Below are 21,137 nucleotides of genomic sequence, written 5' to 3'. Positions count from 1 at the left end.
ACAATCCTGTCTCGGAGGTCTACAGACAATCCCTTCGTTTTCATGGCTTGGTTTTTGCTCTGACATGCACTGTCAACTGTGGGACCTTATATAGACAGGTGTGTGCATTTTCTAATCATGCCCAATCAATGTAATTTACCACTGGTGGACTCCAATCAAGTTGTAGAAACGTCTCAAGGATAATCGATGGAAACAGGATGAACCAAAGCTCAATTTTGAGCATCATAGCAAAGCATCTGAATACTTTTGTAAATGTGATATTTTAGTTATTTCTTTTTAATTACTTTGCAAACATTTCTCAGCACCTGTTTTTGCTTCTTCATTCTGGGGTATTGTGTATAGATTGATGGTTAAAAAAAAAAGAATTTAATCCATTTTAAAATAAAGCTGTAATGTAACAAAATGTGGGAAAAGTGAAGGGGTCTGAATACTTTCTGAATGCACTGTAGGAGAATCAGGATAGGTGACGTTTCAGGCCAAGACCCTTGTTCAGATTAAATATCTTCTTTATTCTTCAGGCAGTATCACTATACTAATTTCAGTAGCAATAAGGCAGAATGGTGGTGCAACAGTAGATTTGCTGCCTTACAGCACCAAGGACCCGGGTTCGAACCTGACTATAGGTGCTGTCTGTATGGAGTTTGTATGTTCTTCCCATCACCTGCGTGGGTTTTCTCTGGGATCTCCGGTTTCCCACCACACTCCAAAGATGTACAGGTTTGTAGGCTAATTGGCTTGTTAAAATTGTAAATTGTCCCTAAAGTGTGTAGGATAGTGTTAATGTGCAGGGATCGCTGGTCGGCATGGACTCAGTGGGCCAAAGGACCTGTTTCTGTGCTGTATCTCTAAACTAAACCATTAATCTAGTAACAAAATGTTGGGAGTAACTTAGTGGGACAGGCAGCAACTCTGGAGAGAAGGAATGGGTAATGTTTCAGGTCAAGACCCTTCTTCAGACTAGTCAGGGGAAAGGGAAACAAGAGATATAGACAGTCATGTAGATGATAGAGTTCGCACTATGTCCGGCTACGCAGTCATGAGTATAGAGTGAGCACAGCAGGGGGATGAGCACGCATTACTCATTCTCACCTATCCCGGAGTCAACAATGGACCATTGTGGGCTTAACATTTTGTTGATTATTGGTGTTTCCTGCTTATCTTCCAATCATTTCTCCTGAGTATCGTCTATATCTTTTATTCCCCTTTCCCCTGACGCTCAATCTGAAGACGAGTCTTGACCCGAATCGTCACCTATTCCTTTTCTCTAGGGATGCCGCCTGACACGCTGAGTTACTCCAGCATTTTGTGTCTGTTTTTCATTGAAATTAACATCTCTAGTTCCTCCCTGGACTGTTATCTGTCCTGTTGTATTCTGGTACGAAAAAAGCATTTAGTGCAACTTTTCAGTCAATGTTATCTTCTGCATTAAAAACCAAGTGCTGGAGGAACTCAGAGAGTCGGGCAGCATCTGTGGAGGGAAAAGTAAAGATGATGTTTTGGATTGGGACCTTTCTTTGGGCTGATTCAGGTTGAAAGATCGTTTGTCCATTTCCCATTTCCCTCCACAGATGCTGCCTGACCCGTGGAGATTGTCCAACAGCTTGTTAAGTTTGAGTTTAGTTTTAGTTTTAGAAATACAGCATGGAAACAGGACTTCAGCCCACTGAGTCCACATTGACCAACGATCACCCGTTCACATTAGTTCCTTGTTATTCCTCTTTGCATCCACCTCTTGCACAATTTTCAGAGGCCAATTAACGTACAAACCCGCACGTCCTTGGGATGTGGGAGGAAACGGGAGCACCGGAAGAAAGCCCATGCGTTCACAGGTAGAACATGCAAACTCTGCACAGACAGCTGCCAAAGTCAGGATCAAGTCCGGGCCTCTGGCGCTGTGAGACAGCAGCTCTACTAGCTGCGCCACCGTATATTTTGCTCAGGATTGCAGCATCTGCAGTTCCTCATGACTGCTTCCTTCCTGCCATATCTTTCTCAGTTTGAACTGCCCCTGTGGATGCTGGGTGATGTTTCATTATCACCTTATGCTTGATGCTCCTCCCTCAGCGCGTGAAGTCGTTCTCGTCACAAGCAACTTTGGACGATTATATGTAGCAAAGGGCTTTCTAAAAATTGAAGTCATAAAGATGCAACATTCTGGCGGCACGGTGGCGCAGCGGTAGAGTTATTGTCTTACAACTCCAGAGACCCGAGTTCGCTCCTGACTACGGGTTCTGTCTGTATGGAGTTTGTACATTTTCACCGTGATCTGCGTGGGTTTTCTCAGGGTGCCCTGGTTTCCTAAACATTCCAAAGATGTGCAGGTTTGTCGGCTAATTGGCTTTGGTAAAATTGTACAATTTCCCTCAAGTGTTCATAAGTTCATAAGTGATAGGGGCAGAATTAGGTTATTGGGCCCGTCAAGTCTATGCTGCCATTCAATCATTGCTGATCTATCTTTCCCTCTCAACCTCATTCTCCTGCCTTTTCGCCATAACAACTGACACCCATAGTGATCAAGAATCTACCTATCTCTGCCTTAAAAATATCCATTGACTTGACCAATATCCATTGACTTGTGTGTGCAGGATAAGGTCCCGCATGGGAGACTGGTGACTAAAATTAGAGCACATGGTATTGGGGGTAGAGTGTTGACGTGGATAGAAAATTGGTTGGCAGACCGGAAGCAAAGAGTAGGAGTGAACGGGTCCTTTTCAGAATGGCAGGCAGTGGCGAGTGGAGTGCCGCAAGGCTCGGTGTTGGGGCCGCAACTGTTTACCATATATATTAATGATTTGAAAGAGAGAATTAGGAGCAACACTAGCAAGTTTGCGGATGACACATAGCTGGGTGGCAGTGTGAACTGTGAAGAGGATGTTAGGAGTTTGCAGGGTGACCTGGACAGGTTGAGTGAGTGGGCAGATGCGTGGCAGATGCAGTATAATATAGATAAATGTGAGGTTATCCACTTTGGCGGCAAAAACAAGGGGGCAGATTATTATCTCAATGGGGTTAGGTTAGGTAAGGGGGAGGTGCAGCGAGACCTGGGCGTCCTTGTACACCGGTCACTGAAAGTTGGCTTACAGGTACAGCAAGCAGTGAAGAAAGCTAATGGAATGTTAGCCTTCATAACAAGAGGATTTCAGTATAGGAGTAAAGAGGTTCTTCTGCAGTTGTATAGGGCTCTGGTGAGACCACATCTGGAGTATTGTGTACAGTTTTGGTCTCCTAATTTGAGGAAAGACATCCTTGTGATTGAGGCAGTGCAGAGTAGGTTCACGAGATTGATCCCTGGGATGGCGGGACTGTCATATGAGGAAAGATTGAAAAGACTAGGCTTGTATTTACTGGAGTTTAGAAGGATGAGGGGGAATCTTATAGAAACATATAAAATTATAAAAGGACTGGACAAGCTAGATGCAGGAAAAATGTTCCCAATGTTGGGCGAGTCCAGAACCAATGGCCATAGTCTTAGAATAAAGGGGAGGTCATTTAAGACTGAGGTGAGAAAAAATGTTTTCACCCAGAGAGTTGTGAATTTATGGAATTCCCTGCCACAGAGGGCAGTGGAGGCCAAGTCACTGGATGGATTTAAGAGAGAGTTAGATAGAGCTCTAGGGGCTAGTGGAGTCAAGGGATATGGGGAGAAGGCAGGCACGGTTTATTGATAGGGGACGATCAGCCATGATCACAATGAATGGCTCGAAGGACCGAATGGCCTCCTCCTGCACCTATTTTCTATGTTTCTATGTTTCTATGATGGTGTTAGTGGATAGAAATTGCTGGTCGGCATAGACTCGGAGGGCCGAAGGGCCTGTTTCCACGATGTATCTCTCAACAAAAAAAACTAAATTGAAACTAAAGTACTTGCTTTGGATAAGTGCAGAGAAAGTTCACTTGACTGACTCCTGGAAGGAAGAGATTGCTGGATGAAAAAAGATAGGTTTTGCGAATACTCTTTGAAGAATAAAGGAATCAGAAGTATCCTTTCGGAGCATGAAAAAATCTGAGGGTAATCGACAGTCTGGATGTCGAGAGAATGTTTCCCCTACTGGCAGTATCCAGAACTGAGGGGGCCAATGTCTCAAAGTAAGGGGTCACCCTTCATGTTGGAAATGCGGGAGAAATCCTTTTCTCGGATTGTGTTGGGAATACTTTCCCTGAGGAACTGTTAGTTTAACTCAACGGGACAGGCAGCAGTTACTCTAGCATTTTGTCTCTATTTTCAGTGCAAACCAGCATCGGCGGTTCAGTGAAAAGCTTTTGTTGCTTGTTAACCAGTCGGTGGAAAGATAATTTTAAAGCAGAGATAGATAGATTCTTGATTAGTACGGGTGTCAGATGATATGGGAAGAAGGCAGGAGAATGGTGTTAGAAACATAGAAACATATAAAATAGGTGCAGGAGGAGGCCATTCGGCCCTTTGATCCAGCACCGCCATACATTGTGATCATGGCTGATCGTCCCCTATCAATAACCAGTCATGTTAGGATGTGATAGGCAAAAAAGATAGATCAACCATGATTGATTGGCGGTGTTTACTTGATGGGCCAAATGGCCTAATTCTGCTCCCATCACTTATGACCTAATGACCTTATAATACATGATTACAAATGAGTCATCCACAATGTACAGATACATGATAAATTGAATAACATGAATAATGTTTAGGGCAAGATAAAGTCCAGTGAAGTACGATCAAAGATAGTCCAAGGGTCTCCAAAGAGGTAGATAGTAGCTCAGGACTGCTCTCTAGTTGTTGGGAGAATGGCTCAGTTGCCTGATAACAGTCGGAAAGAAACTGTCCCTGAATCTTGTGGTGAGCATTTTCACACTTCCATACCTTTTGCCTGATGGGAGAGGGGAGAAGAGGGAGTGACCGGGGTGAGACTCGTCTTTGATTATACTGTGGATCATCCTTGGTTAACTGTGGAGGTGGCGTCACTTAATATTTAGACTACTTTAGAGATATAGCGTGGAAACACGCACACTAACACTATCCTACACACACTAGGGACAATTTACAATTATACCAAGCCAATTAGCCTCCATATCTGTTTATCTTTGGAGTGTGGGAGGAAACCGGTGCTCCTGGAGAAAACCCCCGCAGGTCACAGGGATAATGTACTAACTCCATATAGACAGCACTCGTAGTCGTGATCGAACCTTGGTTTCGGGCGCTGTAAGCAACTTTACCGCTGCACTGTGCCAAGTATAATCAAGATAGAGAGAATCAGGGCATTTGAACGACTATGAATATGTAGGGAGAATGAGAAGGTGGAGTTAAGACCAAGATCTGTTCTGCCATGATTATTTGGAAAGGCCAAGTGACAGGACTACTACTCTTATTTTTTAATGTTCTTATATTCTTATCTTTCTTGTCACATGGCAACCCGAATTACGCACAACAACCATGTTGTGAGCGAAACAGTGTTTAGTTTAGTTTAGTTTAGAGATACAGCGCGGGCACAGGCCCTTCGGCCCACCGAGTCCATGCTGACCAGCGATCCTTGCACATTATCCTACACACACTGGGGACAATTTTACATTTACACCAAGCCAATCAACCTACAAACCTATACGTCATTGGTGTGTGGGAGTAAACAGAAGAAAACCCACGCAGATCACGGGGAGAACGTACAAACTCCCTACAGACAAGCACCCGTAGTTGGGATCGAACCTGGGTCACTGACGCTGTAAGGCAGCAGCTGCGCCACCGTGCCGCCGTAAACCGTAGCAAACAGTGCTGCAAACAATAATAGTGTGATGCTAGAAATCTGAGCTTCATGGCAACACCAGATGTTATTGTGGCTTTAACATCCGTTGTAATGGAAGTAATCACCCTTTAGCTACTGCATTATGATCAGCTCATGCTGATGGAGTTGTTCATTGTTGGGAATAATATATTTCAAGGTCTATGCAAAACTTTGTGCAAAGCAACATCTACCTTCCTGAACCTAACATTGAGTTCAGTTTTAGTTTATTGTCACATGTGCCGAGGTACAGTGAAAAGCTTCATGTTGCGTGCTAACCAGTCAGCAGAAAGACAATACAAGATTACAATCAATCCATTTACAGTGTATAGATGCATGATAAGGGATTAACATTTAGTGCAAGGTAAAGTCAGCAAAGATAGCCCGAGGGACATCAGAGGTTTAATTGCGCCTAGCCATCTGAATGGACTCCAGCAGGACCTTTTGCTGTTCCTGCCCTGTGGTAGGTCGGTACTTGCACTGTCTCTTATCCCTGCCCTGGCTGGAAGTTACTGTTGGAAGGAACTGCAGATGCTGGTTTATACCGAAGATAGACACAAAGTGCTGGAGTAACTCAGTGGATCATGCGGCAACTCTGGAAAAAGGAATAGGTGAAGTTTTAGGACGACATCCTTTGTCAGACTAGGACTATTGGAAATGTCAATGGCTGGAGGGCGTAGCATTAAGGGTGAGAGGGGGAAAGCTTAAAGGAGATGTGTGGGCCAAGTTATTTTACAGCGAGAGTGGTGGGTACCTGGATCGCATTGCCAGGGTGGTGGTTTTCCTCCAGCTTTTCAACCCCATTCAAGCGATTGGGAGTGTGCTTCTTACGTTGGCTACTCTTAACCAAAGAGCCGAGTAGCCGCATGCATTGCACAGGGCAGGTATGTAAGCTGTTCTTTGACTTCTGCATTTCATTGAGCAGGAGTCAGAAATCGCAGGGGTGCTGAACAGATTGGTCTTATAGAGGTGTATAAAATTATGCGGGGAATTGATAGGGTGAGTCTATTATCCAGGGGTAGGTGATTCAAGAACCAGACGACCCAGGATTAAGGTGGGAGGCGAAAGATTTAACAGGATAGATTCAAAATGATGGAGTAACTCAACGGGTCAGGCAGCATATCTGGAGAAAAGGATTTGGCGACGTGTTCCTTTTTTCCAGAGAAGCTGCCTGGCCAGCTGAGCTACTCCAGCTCCTTGTGTCTATCTTCGATGTAAACCAGCATCTGCAGTTTCTTTCTACATAAGATTTCATAGGAACCTGACGGGTAATGTTTTCAAAAAGGAACTGCAGATGCTGGAATATCGAAGGTACACAAAATTGCTGGGGAAACTCAGCGGGTGCAGCAGCATCTATGGAGCGAAGGAAATAGGCGACGTTTCGGGCCGAAACCCTTCTTCAGACTGATGGGGGGTTGGGGGGGGGAGAAGGAAGGAAAAGGGGAGGAGAAGGAGGAGCCCGAGGGAGGGCGGATGGGAGGGTGGGAGGAGACAGCTAGAGGGTTGAGGAAGGGGAGGAGACAGCAAGGGCTAGCAAAATTGGGAGAATTCAATGTTAATGCCATCCGGACGCAAGGTCCCCAGACGGAATATGAGGTGCTGTTCCTCCAATTGCAGTGGATATATAAAACAAACTGCTAGAGGTAGGTATGTTACAAAACCTACCTTCAGCGGCGCTGCAGTTCTGTCGCTGCCAGTGTGCGCGACTTTGGCGCCTTTGAGAGGGGGCGGGTTTAAATTGCGATTTTTCTGCAGTCTATTCAAATCGATCTCTGTCAGGCTGTTTAGTTGCTAAAGAAAAATCGCTTCGACTGCCGTTTTATTAAGTTTATTAAAATTAGCGCTGGATCATTTAATTGTTGGAGTAAAATTAAAATCATCTTCAAATGCCGTCAACGCCGACAACGCGACGGATCTCACGTAGGGGACAAGGCAAGGTATGCCGTTTATTTTTTCATATAAACTTGCTTCTTAGGATGCCTTTAATCAAAATTTCAAGTTGCGAAAATGTCATTATGTAAATATACGAACCGGCAGTATTTTTCCTGCCGATATGGGGTTTAAATTCACTGCAACCGCAACGTTCCAAACCAGCGCGTTCCACAAAAACCCACCCGCAAGATGATTTAAATGCCCATTAATTTACAGGAATTAAACACAAAATTCCTTCCATTTGGCCTATAAATTCATGACAATGAGATTTAAAAATCATGTTATATTGTGAATTCTTGTGTGAATGTTATTTGGACACTTAGGCTTTTTAAAAATGTTAACCTTTTCTTAAGAAATGGATAGATGTTTAGATCTAGTAATTGAATTTTGTAATTAGCTACAATTGGGTAACTAACTAATTATATGCTTTAATTTCAGGTCATCCAAGTAAGATTGTTTCATATTTGTTTCAGAATGCTTCAATCTATAATAACTGAAAATTTCATTCAGTTCTCTTAATTTTTAAGAAAGTTATGGGCTTTTGACTGTCCTTGATCACAGCTTTTGTGTTAAGTCAATGGAAAAGCAATAGGGAACAAGATGCTAATTTCCGAGTATGAAAATGGCCATAACTTTTTTAATACTGAAGATATGAAAGTGAATTAGGTGTCAAATTAAACTTCTTTTTATGCTTTATCTGATGGGATAAATTGCAGACTTGATTTTTTAAATCTCAAAATTTTGTAACATTGCTACTAGAGGAGGTGGTTGAGGCAGGTACTATGGCAGCATTTAAAAGAAACTTGGACAGGTGCATGGATAGGAAAGGTTTAGAGGGACATGGGCCCAATCAGGTCAAATTGGTCTAGTGTAGATGGGAGTGTTTGACGGCACTGGGCCTGCACTCGTTGGAATGAGTGGGGGACCTCATTGAAACGTACAGAATAGTGAAAGGTTTGAATAGAGTGGATGTGGAGAGGATGTTTCCACTAGTGGAAGTTCCCTCCTCCATGGGTACCATGTAATCCCGTGCTACCTGCTCCATGGTCGGATAGTTGGCGACTAAACCGTCTCCCCCACCTGGTTTGCCAGGTGGGAAGGGGGCTGTGGACCCCCAGCAGGACCAAAAACAAGACCTGTCAAAGGGCGGATGAGCTTCTAGCGAGCCAATGGCCATCCACACTTCATTAGAAGTTGCGATCACTGTCATACATAACATTGTAAGGAATGATTACAAAGCACACACACCAAAATCCGCAGGAACTGGAGGACAGAGATGTGTGGTGCGTCCATCACTGTTCCTGTCGGAAACTAGCACCACTGCGTCGCTAATGTTTTCAACGATGATGACTGAATGGGAGGGTCTAGGACTAGAGGTCACAGCCTCAGAATTAAAGGACATTCCTTTAGGAAGGTGATGAGCAATTTCTTTAGTCAGAGGGTGGTGAATCTGTGGAATGATTTGCCACAGAAGGTTGTGGAGACCAAGTCAGTGGATATTTTTAAGGCAGAGATAGATTCTTGATTAATGTGTGTGTTGGGGGTTATGGGATAAGGCATGAGAATGGGGTTAGGAGGGAGAGATAGATAGGTCATGATTGAATGACAGAGTAGGCTTGATGGGCCGAATGGCCTAATTCTGCACCTATCATCTATGACCTTATGACCGTATGACAGACACCTTGTTCAGCATGGACGAGTTGGGCTGAAGAGCCTGTTTCCATACTGAATGACTCTGTGACTCTATGTAACTAATGGTTCTGTCTGGGACTGTCTGTTAAATGTAAATTCAATCCAGCCTATTATCTCCGGAACCCCAGAATCAGTAGCTATTTTACATATGGCAATACCAGCAGGGCTTGTCAGCTGGAGTTGAATTCTGAGTCGTTTTGTGCAGATTTCTGGATGTTTAATTGCCTGCTAGTGGAATTGGAAGTATGCATCAGTCTTCCTGAATGGCCAATAGACTGTTATCTGGGTCTGCAGTTGGTGGTATCACAAATATTCCTATTTCATATGCCCTGGAGACATTCCCCAGATATGAAACATAAATTCTACCTTACAAATGTATCAGTGTGTAAGACATTTCCTATTAAAATTCAGCATACTAATGTGCTCAATAATCAACTCAAGTAAGATCATAAGTGAATCATATAACATTTTTTTAATTTGGGGTTTTCTTGTCATAAGCAGTCAAAGAACTATTACTGCACTTTGATAGAATATTAGCGCACATACTTATCACCTTGCAGATAATAATAGCTGATGGAGAACTTCATTTGACATTACATGAGATGTAGTCTGTTTCCAATTGTATTTTACATAGAGTTGGATGAACTGCAGTTCAATTTTGATTATGCATGCCTCAGAGCTGAGAAAGCTCTCACTGAATATTCATGAATACGCATGTACAGCCATGAGCAGTTTTACTGAACGTTAAGCATGTTCTTGAACAATTACCCGTGGAAATTCACAACATGGCCGGCACGGTTGCGTAGCGGTAGAGTTGCTGCCTTACAGCCCCAGAGACCCGGTTTCGACCCTGCTTCTCTGAACAGAGTTTGTACCTTCTCCCCGTGACTGGTTTTCTCCGGGATCTATAGTTTCCTCCCACAATCCAAAGACATACATGTTTGCAGGCTGATTGGCTTGGTATAACTGAAAATTGTCCCTAGTGTGTGTAGGATAGTGTTATTGTGCAGGGATTGCTGGTCGGCGCGGACTCTGTGGGACGAAAGGTCTGTTTCCGCACTGTATCTCAGTACTAAACTAAACTAAACATGTCTTAGCAGCTTCATGAATTATCCATGCATTCAATTTAGTTGGGTTCTTCCATCTTGTTACGCTGTCTAACTGTTCAATGGCAATATTAGATAAGTTCCAGAAACACATTTACAATAGCTAACTGTCAACATGTTAAAACAAAACAAGTTGAAAAACATCAATAAAATAGTTCAATGTGAACTAATCAATTACAGCTAGGATGATGGAACTAAGCTGGTTACAATGTACAATGTCAGTTGAATTGATTGGAGCATTAGACTGTTGTCCCATAACTCAAACCATTCCTACACCATGAAATCTCCACGGTAAACTCATCAGGAAGGCTGGCTCCGTCCTGGGGGTGGGGTTGGATACACAGGAGGTGGTCTTGGAGGGAAGGATGCTCCTTAAACTGCGGAGCATCTTGGACAATGCAACTCACCCCCTCCATGACACACTGGCCAACCTGAGGAGTACCTTCAGCAACAGACTGGTTCCACCAAGATGCAGTACAGAACACCACAGGAGATCCTTCTTCCCTGTGGCTATCAAACTGTACAACTCCTCCTTCTTCTGTCATGGGGTACACCCCTCCCCAATCTTTGCACATCCCCAATCCTTTCCACTCATCATTTTAATGACATGTTTCATGTATCTTGTGCTTTAGACTGAGAGAATATGCTGAGAGAATACTTTATGCTGAGCGAATAGAGCGGCTGGGCTTGCATACTCTGGAGTTTAGAAAGATGAGAGGGGATCTTATTGAAACATATGATTATTAAGGGTTTGGACACACTCGAGGCAGAAAACATGTTCCCGATGTTGGGGGAGTCCAGAGCCAGGGGCCGCTGTTCAAGAATAAGGGGTAAGCCATTTAGAACGGAGACGAGGAAACACTTCTTCACACAGAGAGTTGTGAGTCTGTGGAATTCTCTGCCTCAGAGGGCAGTGGAGGCCAGTTCTCTGGATACTTTCAAGAGAGAGCTAGATAGGGCTGATAAAAATAGCGGAGTCAGGGGATATGGGGAGGAGGCAGGAACGGGGTACTGATTGGGGATGATCAGCCATGATCACATTGAATCGCGGTGCTGGCTAGAAGGGCCGAATGGCCTACTCCTGCACCTATTGTCTATTGTCTATTGTCTATTATGACTGTTGGCAGATCAATTTCCCTCTTGGGGTAAATAAAGTTCCATCGTATCGTATCGTAAATGACTGTACATTCATTCGGGGAACATTTTCAATAACATGGACTTTTCACAATTTCAGTCACTTTGGAAGCAAAGCAAATGAAATCCCAGGTCGTTATGCCTACTTAATCATACACTCCAACCTTATTCATAATTGCAATATCCATGCTATTCTTATTAACTTTGCAAATATCTATTCCGAAAGTGACCATGTGAAAGGATGGCAGACCTGTTAGAGTGATTTATATTTTGTGAGACATTGACAAATGTTTACATTTAAAACGTTATTCCCTTATCAAGTATCTGTACACTGCAAATGGCTCGATGGTAATCATGTATTGTCTTTCTGCTCACTGGATAGCATGCATCAAAAGCTCTTCACTGTACCTCAGTACACGTGACAATAAACTAAACTGTTATAATAAGTTCATTTTTTGATAAAAATACATCTATCGATGCTCCTGAACACATCACCAGTGATGTAACCTGGGTTATTGGGTGTTTCAGGTCTTTCAACATCAGACACCCTCACCCAGGCGATCCAGCCGTGGTTGATCAGACCATGACTTGTGTCCAGGTGGCATTCGCTCCTCCCCATGGACCTTCCCTCCGGATCCAGTATCATCTTGAAGCTTTCTCCGCTGCCTCTGTGGTGTTCTTGATGGCTCTTCTCCTCACCATTCCGTTGATGCCCAGTGCACTCAAGGCTTTGTAGAGCAATTGCCCTGCAAAACCTCTGCAACCAACCTCGATGGGCATACACCTTGCCTTCCAGCCCTGCTTGCGGCAGTCTATGACCAGCTCATCATACTTGGCCATCTTCCTCTCGTGGGCCTCCTCCAGACGGTCCTCCCACGGCACTGTCAGTTCCAACAAGACGATGTTTTTGGCCTATATGGCCCATCAAGTTTTCTCAACTATTCAATTATGTCAGACCTATCTCTCCCTCCTAACCCCAATTCTCCTGCCTTCTCCCCATAATCCCTGACACCCATACTGATCAATATAGTGTACTAGTGTACCACAGTTCACAAATCTAAATTGGAAAATGGATAAGCCCATAATCTTACTAATATAAATTTAATTGCACAATAATATCGATTAGTCAACAGACCCTGAGCAGGTGTGTTGACATAGCTCTCGTCGTTGGATATGATAGAAAATGCATTGGATATTTAGTGTATAAGGTCTTACCATTGCGGAAGGTCACAAAGGTCAGTTGGCTGCAGACTGTGGCTAGGCGCAGCAGTAGAGTTACAGCACCACAGACTCTGGTTCAAACCATTTACGGCTTGCACCTTGCTGATCTAGGACTTTTGCAGAAACGGAAAGCAGAACTATTGCCTATGGTTGAAGCTGGTATCATCCGAGACCACCTCTGGGTGGCATGATGGTGCAGCTGTAGAGTTATGCCCCTGTCCCACTTAGGAAACCTGAACGTAAACCTCTGGGGACTTTGCGCCCCACCCAAGGTTTCCGTGCGGTTCCCGGAGGTTACAGGTGGTTGCCGGAGGTTGCAGGTAGTGGAAGCAGGTAGGGAGACTGACAAAAACCTCCGGGAACCTCTGGGAACCGCATGGAAACCTTGGGTGGGGCGCAAAGTCTCCAGAGGTTTCCTAAGTGGGACAGGGGCATTACTGCCTTACGGCGCCAGAGACCCGGGTTTGGTCCTGACTACGGGTGCTTGTCTGTACAGAGTCTCCGTGTGGCACACGTGGATTTTCTCTGAGATCATCAATTTTTATCCCACATTCCAAAGCTTTGTATGTGCAGCTTTGTAGATTAATTGGCTTGGTTTAAATGTGAAAATTGAACGTAGTGTTTGTAGGGTAGTGTTAATGTGCGGAGATCGCTGGCCGGCGCAGACTCGGTGGGCCGAAGGGCCTGTTTCCGCGCTGCATCTCTAAACTAAACGAAACCTCACGTTTCATGGTTGAGACTCCACCATCTACATAAACCTCTTTCATCACCTCTCCCTGCAGATTGCAGATTGATTTCATACCAGGCGTTGAAGCTTGGGGCAAAATGCCGAAGCATCTTCTTCAACAACCTGAAAACAATTGGAATAATGAAAAGAAGGAAATATTTTCTTGCAAATTTAAAATTAATTAATATTTACATTCATGGCATTAATATTCTTTTGAAACCACTAGCAGTTTTTTTTTAAAGAATCCCCTCTGGAGAAAAGAATCTTGCTGGGCTTGGAAAGCCTTTGATTGATCAAAACCAAAGTCAAAGAGTTGGAGGCAATGGTTTAAATATTAACCATAAGCTATTTAAACTGCATAATAAGCAACTTGTTGCAAGCCTTTTATAAAAGCATGGTATTCCTCACACAATGATTCAGATAATAATGATGTTAAACATTATGTACCACACTGCTAACTGTTCAGTTCAGTCTTGCCACCACCGCAGAGCCGACAGAACAGGACAGGGAGCAAGTTATCCTCAACCCTGAGCAACTGCTTTTTGTCTCAAGTAACATGTTCAACAACGTGGGTTTTCCCCGAGTGCTCAGGTTTCCTCCAACACTCCAACGACGTGAAGGTTTGTAGGTTAATCGGCTTTGGTAAAAATTGTAAATTGTCCCAAGTGTGCGTAGGATAGTGCAAGTGTACGGGTTATCGCAGGTCAGCGTGGACTCGGTGGGCCGAAAGGCCACACTGTATCCATCAAGTCTAAATTCTGAACTACTAATGGAAAAAAACAACGCACCTCTTCTTACACAGTTGCGGACAAAGTCCTCACAATTACTTGGTTTTGATCAATTAAAGGATTTCCAAGCCCAGCAAGATTCTTTTCTCCAGAGGGGATTCTTTAAAAAAAAATGGCTAGTGCAATATTAGAACTAGTATGTTAATTGGCTTGGTAATCTTCAAAAGCACATACCTCCTGGCCAGCACATCCACTCTCCCAGCTATGATCAAGTGGATGTCTTCCGGCGCCCCATTTCAGCCTACATCTCAAACACATGTGGGTTTGTAGGTTAATTGGCTTCTGTAAATTGCCCCTGGTAGATTTTCCAAAGTAAGCTTTTCCCTTTGAGAATAGGGAAGATTCAAACAAGAGGACATGACTTCTGAATTAAGGGACAGAAGTTTAGGGGTAACATGAGGGGGAACTTCTTTACTCAGAGAGTGGTAGCGGTGTGGAATGAGCTTCCAGTGGAAGTGGTGGCGGCAGGTTCGTTGGTATCATTTAAAAATAAATTGGATAGGCATATGGATGAGAAGGGAATGGAGGGTTATGGTATGAGTGCAGGCAGGCGGGACTAAGGGAAAAAAGTTGTTCGGCACGGACTTGTAGGGCCGAGATGGCCTGTTTCCGTGCTGTAATTGTTATATGGTTATATGGTTATAGATGAGGAAGTGGGAACCACCAACAGGTTTCTTTTAGTTTTGTTTAGTTTGTAGCATCTGAAACAGCTGACAGACGATAGACACCCATTACACAACTATGTGCCCCCTCCAAGGAGGTTAAAATCCCATAAGACCTTCCTAACCAGCGTCACCCCCATTGGAAACAACACCAACTGAAGCTCGCCTCCAGATGTGGAAGAACAGACTAGCCACTGTCACTATTTCCACCAAGATGGGGGCATATCAGCAGCAGAGCGCTTACCACCTGGTCCTAATGAACACTGGTTGAACTGGAGATGTCTCACCCGACTGCGGTCAAGGATGACAATGCACAAATGGGGCTACATCGAGGGTACAGGAACCTGTGACTGTGGCACACAGACCCAGACAATGCAACACCTATTGCAATGCCCATTGATGGATAATACATGTACTACTGCAGACTTTGCACTTAACACTGTAACATAGCGCAACGATGTGTACAGCAGTGGCGAGCCACTATATAGTATGAGGACACGAAAGAAGAAGTTTATTTTAGAGATACAGTGTGGAAACAGGCCCTTCGGCCCACGGAATCTATGCTATCAAACACTCCAATACTAGTTCTAATATTGCACTAGCCATCTTTTTTAAAGAATCCCCTCTGGAAAAAATAATCTTGTTGGGCTTGGAAATCCTTTAATTGATCAAAACCAAAGTCAGAGTTGGAGGCAATGGTTTAAATATTAACCATAAGCTATTTAAACTGCATAATAAGCAACTTGTTGCAAGCCTTTTATAAAAATATGATATTTCTCACACAATGATTCCGATAATAACGATGTTAAACATTATGTACCACACGGCTAACTGTTCAGTTCAGTCTTGCCACCACCACAGAACCGACAGAACAGGACAGGGAGCAAGCTCTCCTCAACCCTGAGCAACTGCTTTTTGCCTAAAGCAACGTGTTCAACAACGTGGGTTTTTACCAGGTGCTCCGGATTCCTCCCACACTCCAAGATGTGCCGGTTTGTAGGGTTAATTGGCTTTGCTAAATTGTGAATTGTCCCAAGTGTGTGTAGGAAAGTGTTAGTGTGCAGGGATCGCTGGGGGACGGTGCGGACTTGGTGGGCAAAAGGGCCTGTTCCTGTGCTGGATCTCTAAACTAAGTTAAACGTAACTAATTTTGGTTATGTCCCTGTCCCACTTAGGAAACCTGAACGGAAACCTCTGGAGACTTTGCGCCCCACCCAAGGTTTCCGTGCGGTTCTCGGAGGTTGCAGGTGGTTGCCGGAGGTTGCAGGTAGTGGAAGCAGGTAGGGAGACTGACTAAAACCTCCGGGAACCGCACGGAAACCTTGGGTGGGGCGCAAAGTCTCCAGAGGTTTCCGTTCAGGTTTCCTAAGTGGGACAGGGGCATAAGTGTACGGGTTGATCGGTGGTCGGCGTGGACTTGGTGGGCCGAAGGGCCTGTTTCTGAGCTGCATCCCTCAAGTCTAAATTCTGAACTACTAATGGAAAGAACAAAACATCTCTTCTTACAAAGTTGCAGACAAAGTCCTCACAATCATGTCTTCAAAAGCACATACCTCCTGGCCAACACATCCACTCTCCCATCTGTCTTCTGCTCATTTATTATATATCATTGTTTGCCTATAATAATTCATATTATGGACTCATAGATACTTGAGATACAAAATGGAAAGTTTTGGTTCATTGCACAAACAGCATACCAATTCCCAGAGAGGCAAGTGAACTGCCTGAGGTGATTCAAGCTACTGCAGATGCTGGTTCATACACAAAGAGACACATGGTGCTGGAGGAACTCAGTGGGTCAAGCAGCATCTCTGGAGTCTGAAGAAGGTTCCCGAACCAAAACGTCACCATTCCATGTTTTCCAGAGATGCTGCCGGCTGAGTTACTCCAGCGCTTTGAGTCTTTTTTTATACTGCCTGAGTTGTTGACCTTCGATCAGTGTGTTTGCTCGTTCATGACATGCAATACCATGACAAGAATTAATGAGACTTTCGCTCAGTCCACTTTATTAGTGCAAATTTGACTGCACATCTACTCCAGATTGCACTAAATATGTTCCAGATAAGCTGCCAGACCCACTGAATTACTCCAGCACTTTGTGTTTTGTCCAGAGATACAGAGTGGAAACAGGCTCTTCTGCCCACTGAATCCACGCCGACATCGTACACTATCTAGGGACAATTTTCCTTCAAGCAAATCCAAAGCTAGCATTTATTGCAAGAGGGCTTTGCTTGCATTAAAAAACAGGGGTGTAATACTGGGGCTCTATAAGTTGCTGGTCAGGCCGCATTTAGAATATTGTGATCAATTTTGGGCACCATATCTGAGGAAGGATGTGCTGGCTCTGGGGAGGGTCCAGAGGAGGTTTACAAGAATGATCCCAAGAATGGGCAGGTTAACCTATGATGAGCGTTTGTCAGCACTGGGCCTGTACTTGCTGGAGTTTAAACGAATTAGTGGGGAGACCTCATTGAAACATACAGAATAGTGAAAGGCTTGGATAGAGTGGATGTGGAAAGGATGTTTCCACTAGCGGGAGTCTAGGACTAGAGGTCAAAGCCGCTGAATTAAAGGACGTTCCTTTAGGAAGGAGATGAGGAGAAATGTCTTTATTCAGAGGGTGGTGAATCTGTGGAATTCTTTGTCACAGAGGCTGTGGAGGCCAAGTCAGTGGATATTTTTAAGGCAGAGATAGATAGATTCTTGATTAGTACAGGTGTCAGGGATTATGGGGAGAAGGCAGGAGAATGGGGTTAGGAGGGAGAGGTATATCAGCCATGATTGAATGGCGGAGTAGACTTGATGGGCCGAATGGCCTTATTCTACTCCTATTCCTTATGACCTAACTTATAATCTTACCAAAGCCAATTAACCTACACAGTACGTCTTTAGAGTGTGGGGGGGAAAACGGAGAATGCGGGGAAAACCCACGCGGTCAAAGGGAGTGCGTGCATACTCCATACAGATATCACCCGTAGTCAGGATTGAACCCGGGTCTCTGGATCCTGTAAAGCAGCAACTCTACTTCTGCGCCACCGTGCTGCCCAAGATGTCACCTATTTTCCATGTTTCTAAACCATCCCCCCCAAAAAATGTTTGTCAACCAGCAACCCAAATGTAGGAGACACTCCATAGCAGACCTGGTTCTCTGTCATATATACAGGCAAGCAAAACACTCAAGGGCAGAGCTTTCCCAGAACTCATGAAATTCTGAGTGAAATTCTTGCATAACTTTCAGCACTAAAAGCGTCCACCCATACTGTATATTGAACAAGGCTTGTAAAATCAGGTCTTGTTTCTTCTTATTGTTTAAGAAGGAACTGCAGATGCTGGAAAATCGAAGGTACACAAAAATGCTGGAGAAACTCAGCGGGTGCAGCCGAAACGTTGCCTATTTCCTTCGCTCCATAGATGCTGCTGCACCCGCTGAATTTCTCCAGCATTTTTGTGCACCTTGTTTCGTCTTAGTTTAGTTTCGAGATACAGCTCAGAAACAGGCCCTTCGGCCCACCGAGTCCGCACCGACCACCGATCCCTGCACGTTAGCACTATCCTACACACTTGGGACACTTTTTCACTTACTGTATACCAAGCCAATTAACCTGCAAAGTGAAGATCTTGGGGAAAACCCACGCGGTCACTGGGAGAACAAACAAACCCCATGGTCGGATTCGAACGCGAGTCTCCGACACTGAGAGCGCTGTAAGGCAGCCACTCTACCGCTGCGCCATTTTCTTCCTGTGCCCTTTAGTTTGCATCTTCGGTTTCCTTCCTCCTGGGATATATATAAACCTGCTCCAGCTGCTTTGAAATCGTTGTGTTTGTGTCATTAGCCTGCAATTGCTAGCTATTTTTGCTTGACTTTCACTTATTGTTTTAGATTTTGTAAATTTGCCAAATCTCCGCTAAAAATACCCGACTGTGAATATAGGTCATTCCCATACATTATGTATGAGTAAAGTGGAGAAGTTAAAAGCTACTCTTCTTTTTACAGAATTTATTCCTTAAACTGAGAGTGTCAATATTTAACGGCGGAATATTTTTAATATAAACTGTGGACACATCGTCGAACCTGGGGAATAGAATGAATTACGATCCAGGTAACTATCTCCGGCATTAACGCTGCTCAGATCGGGAATGTTAATCTGCGTTAACCCTGTTCTCAGTGAGACTTGAACCTGACATTGCATTTTTATATTCATAGTGAGTTTTAGTTTATTTTTTAAGTTTAGATTAGAGATACAATGCGTAAACAGGTCGTTCGGTCCACAAAGTCCACGCTGACTAGCGATAGTGGTGGCACAGTGGCGCAGCGGTAGAGTTGCTGCCTTACAGCGCTTGCAGCGCCAGGGACCCGGGTTCGATCCCGACTACGGATGCTGTCTGTGTGGAGTTTGTACCTTCTCCCCGTGACCTCGTGGGATTTCTCAGAGATTCTTGGGTTTCCTCCCACACTTCAAAGACGTACAGGCTTGTAGAATCATTATCATGGTGTAAGTGTAAATTGTCCCTAGTGTGTATGTAGGATAATGTTAATGTACGGGGATCGTTGGTCGGCGTGGACCTGAAGGGCCTGTTTCCGAGCTGTTTCTCTAAACTAAACTAAAAAAGTACACTAGCACTATCCAACATACTTTCCGACACACTATCCTGGGACATTCTTTCCAGCTGTTATCAGGCAACTGAACGATCCGATCAACAACTGAACTATTATCTACCATAATGGGGACCCTCAGCCGATCTTTCATCAAAGGTTACGACCTTTATCTTGCACTAGACGTTATTCCCTTTATAATGTATCTGTACATTGTGAATGGCTCGATTGTAATCATACATTGTCTTTCTACTGACTGGTTAGCACACAACAAAGGCTTTTCATTGTACCTTGGTACAAGTGACAATAAACTCAACTCAACACAAGGGACAATTGCCAATCATTAACAAAACCAATTAACCTACAAAGACTAGGTCTCTGGAGTGTGCACGTCTTTGGAGTGTGGAGGGGAAACCGGAGCACCTGGAGAAAACCCACGCGGTCACGGATAGAACGTACAAACTACGTACAGATAGCATCCGTGATCAGGATTGAACACAGGTCTCTGGCATTGTAAGGTAGCACCTCCTCTGCTGCGCCACCATACTGTCCCTAATGTAGTTATAGTACCTGCCTCAATAGTCAATAGTCGATATTATCCGTCACATACACCCAAAGGTGCAGTGAAATGAATTTGCCAGCAGCGGTTCAATTAAAAAAGAACACACAATACACAGTAAGATTTAACGCAAACATCCACCACAGCATTCTTCACTGTGGTGGAAGGCAACAAAGTTCAGTCAGTCCTCCTCCTTGTTCACCCGTGGTCGGGGACATAAAGTCGCCGCTACGGACGGCCGGATGTACAAGCCCTCTCGTCGGGACGGTCAAACACACTCATCAAGACACACCGAGAGACACTAAAACAAACATTTGGACACACTAAAAAAAAACAAAAAAAGTTGAAATAACGAACATGCTGCTGGCAAGGCAGCCGACTCGCAGCGCCCACACCGACTCCTCTGGCAGCTCGTTTCATATATCCATCACTCTCTGTGTGAAAAACGTGCCACTCAAGTTCCTATTAAACCTTAAACTTATGTCCTCTGGCACTTGATTCAGCTAGTCTGGGTAAAAAGACTATGTACATTCACGCTATCTAACCCCCTCATGATTTCACATATCTCTATAAGATGACTGCTCAACTCCTACACTCGGGAGACACGGTGGCGCAGCGGTAGAGTTGCTGCCTTACAGCAAACGCTGCGCTGGAGACCAGGGTTCGATCCCGACTTCGGGTGCTGTCTGTATGGAGTTTGTACGCTCTCCCCGTGACCTGCGTGGGCTTTCTCCTAGATCTTCGGTTTCCTCCCACATTCCAAAGGCGTACAGGTTTGTAGGTTAATTGGCTTAGTAAATGTAAAAAATGTCCATAGTGGGTGTAGGATAGTGTTAATGTGTGGGGATCGCTGGTCGGCGCGGACCCGGTGGGCCGGAGGGCCTGATTCCGCGCTGTTAAAAAACGAAAAAAACTAAACCCTCTCACTTCACCTCCCTTCTATTATATTCTGGTCCATGATCATTTACCTTT

This window comes from Amblyraja radiata, chromosome 4 (assembly GCF_010909765.2).
Source record: "Amblyraja radiata isolate CabotCenter1 chromosome 4, sAmbRad1.1.pri, whole genome shotgun sequence".
Lineage (NCBI taxonomy): Eukaryota > Metazoa > Chordata > Chondrichthyes > Rajiformes > Rajidae > Amblyraja > Amblyraja radiata.
This window is presented reverse-complemented; position numbering follows the sequence as displayed.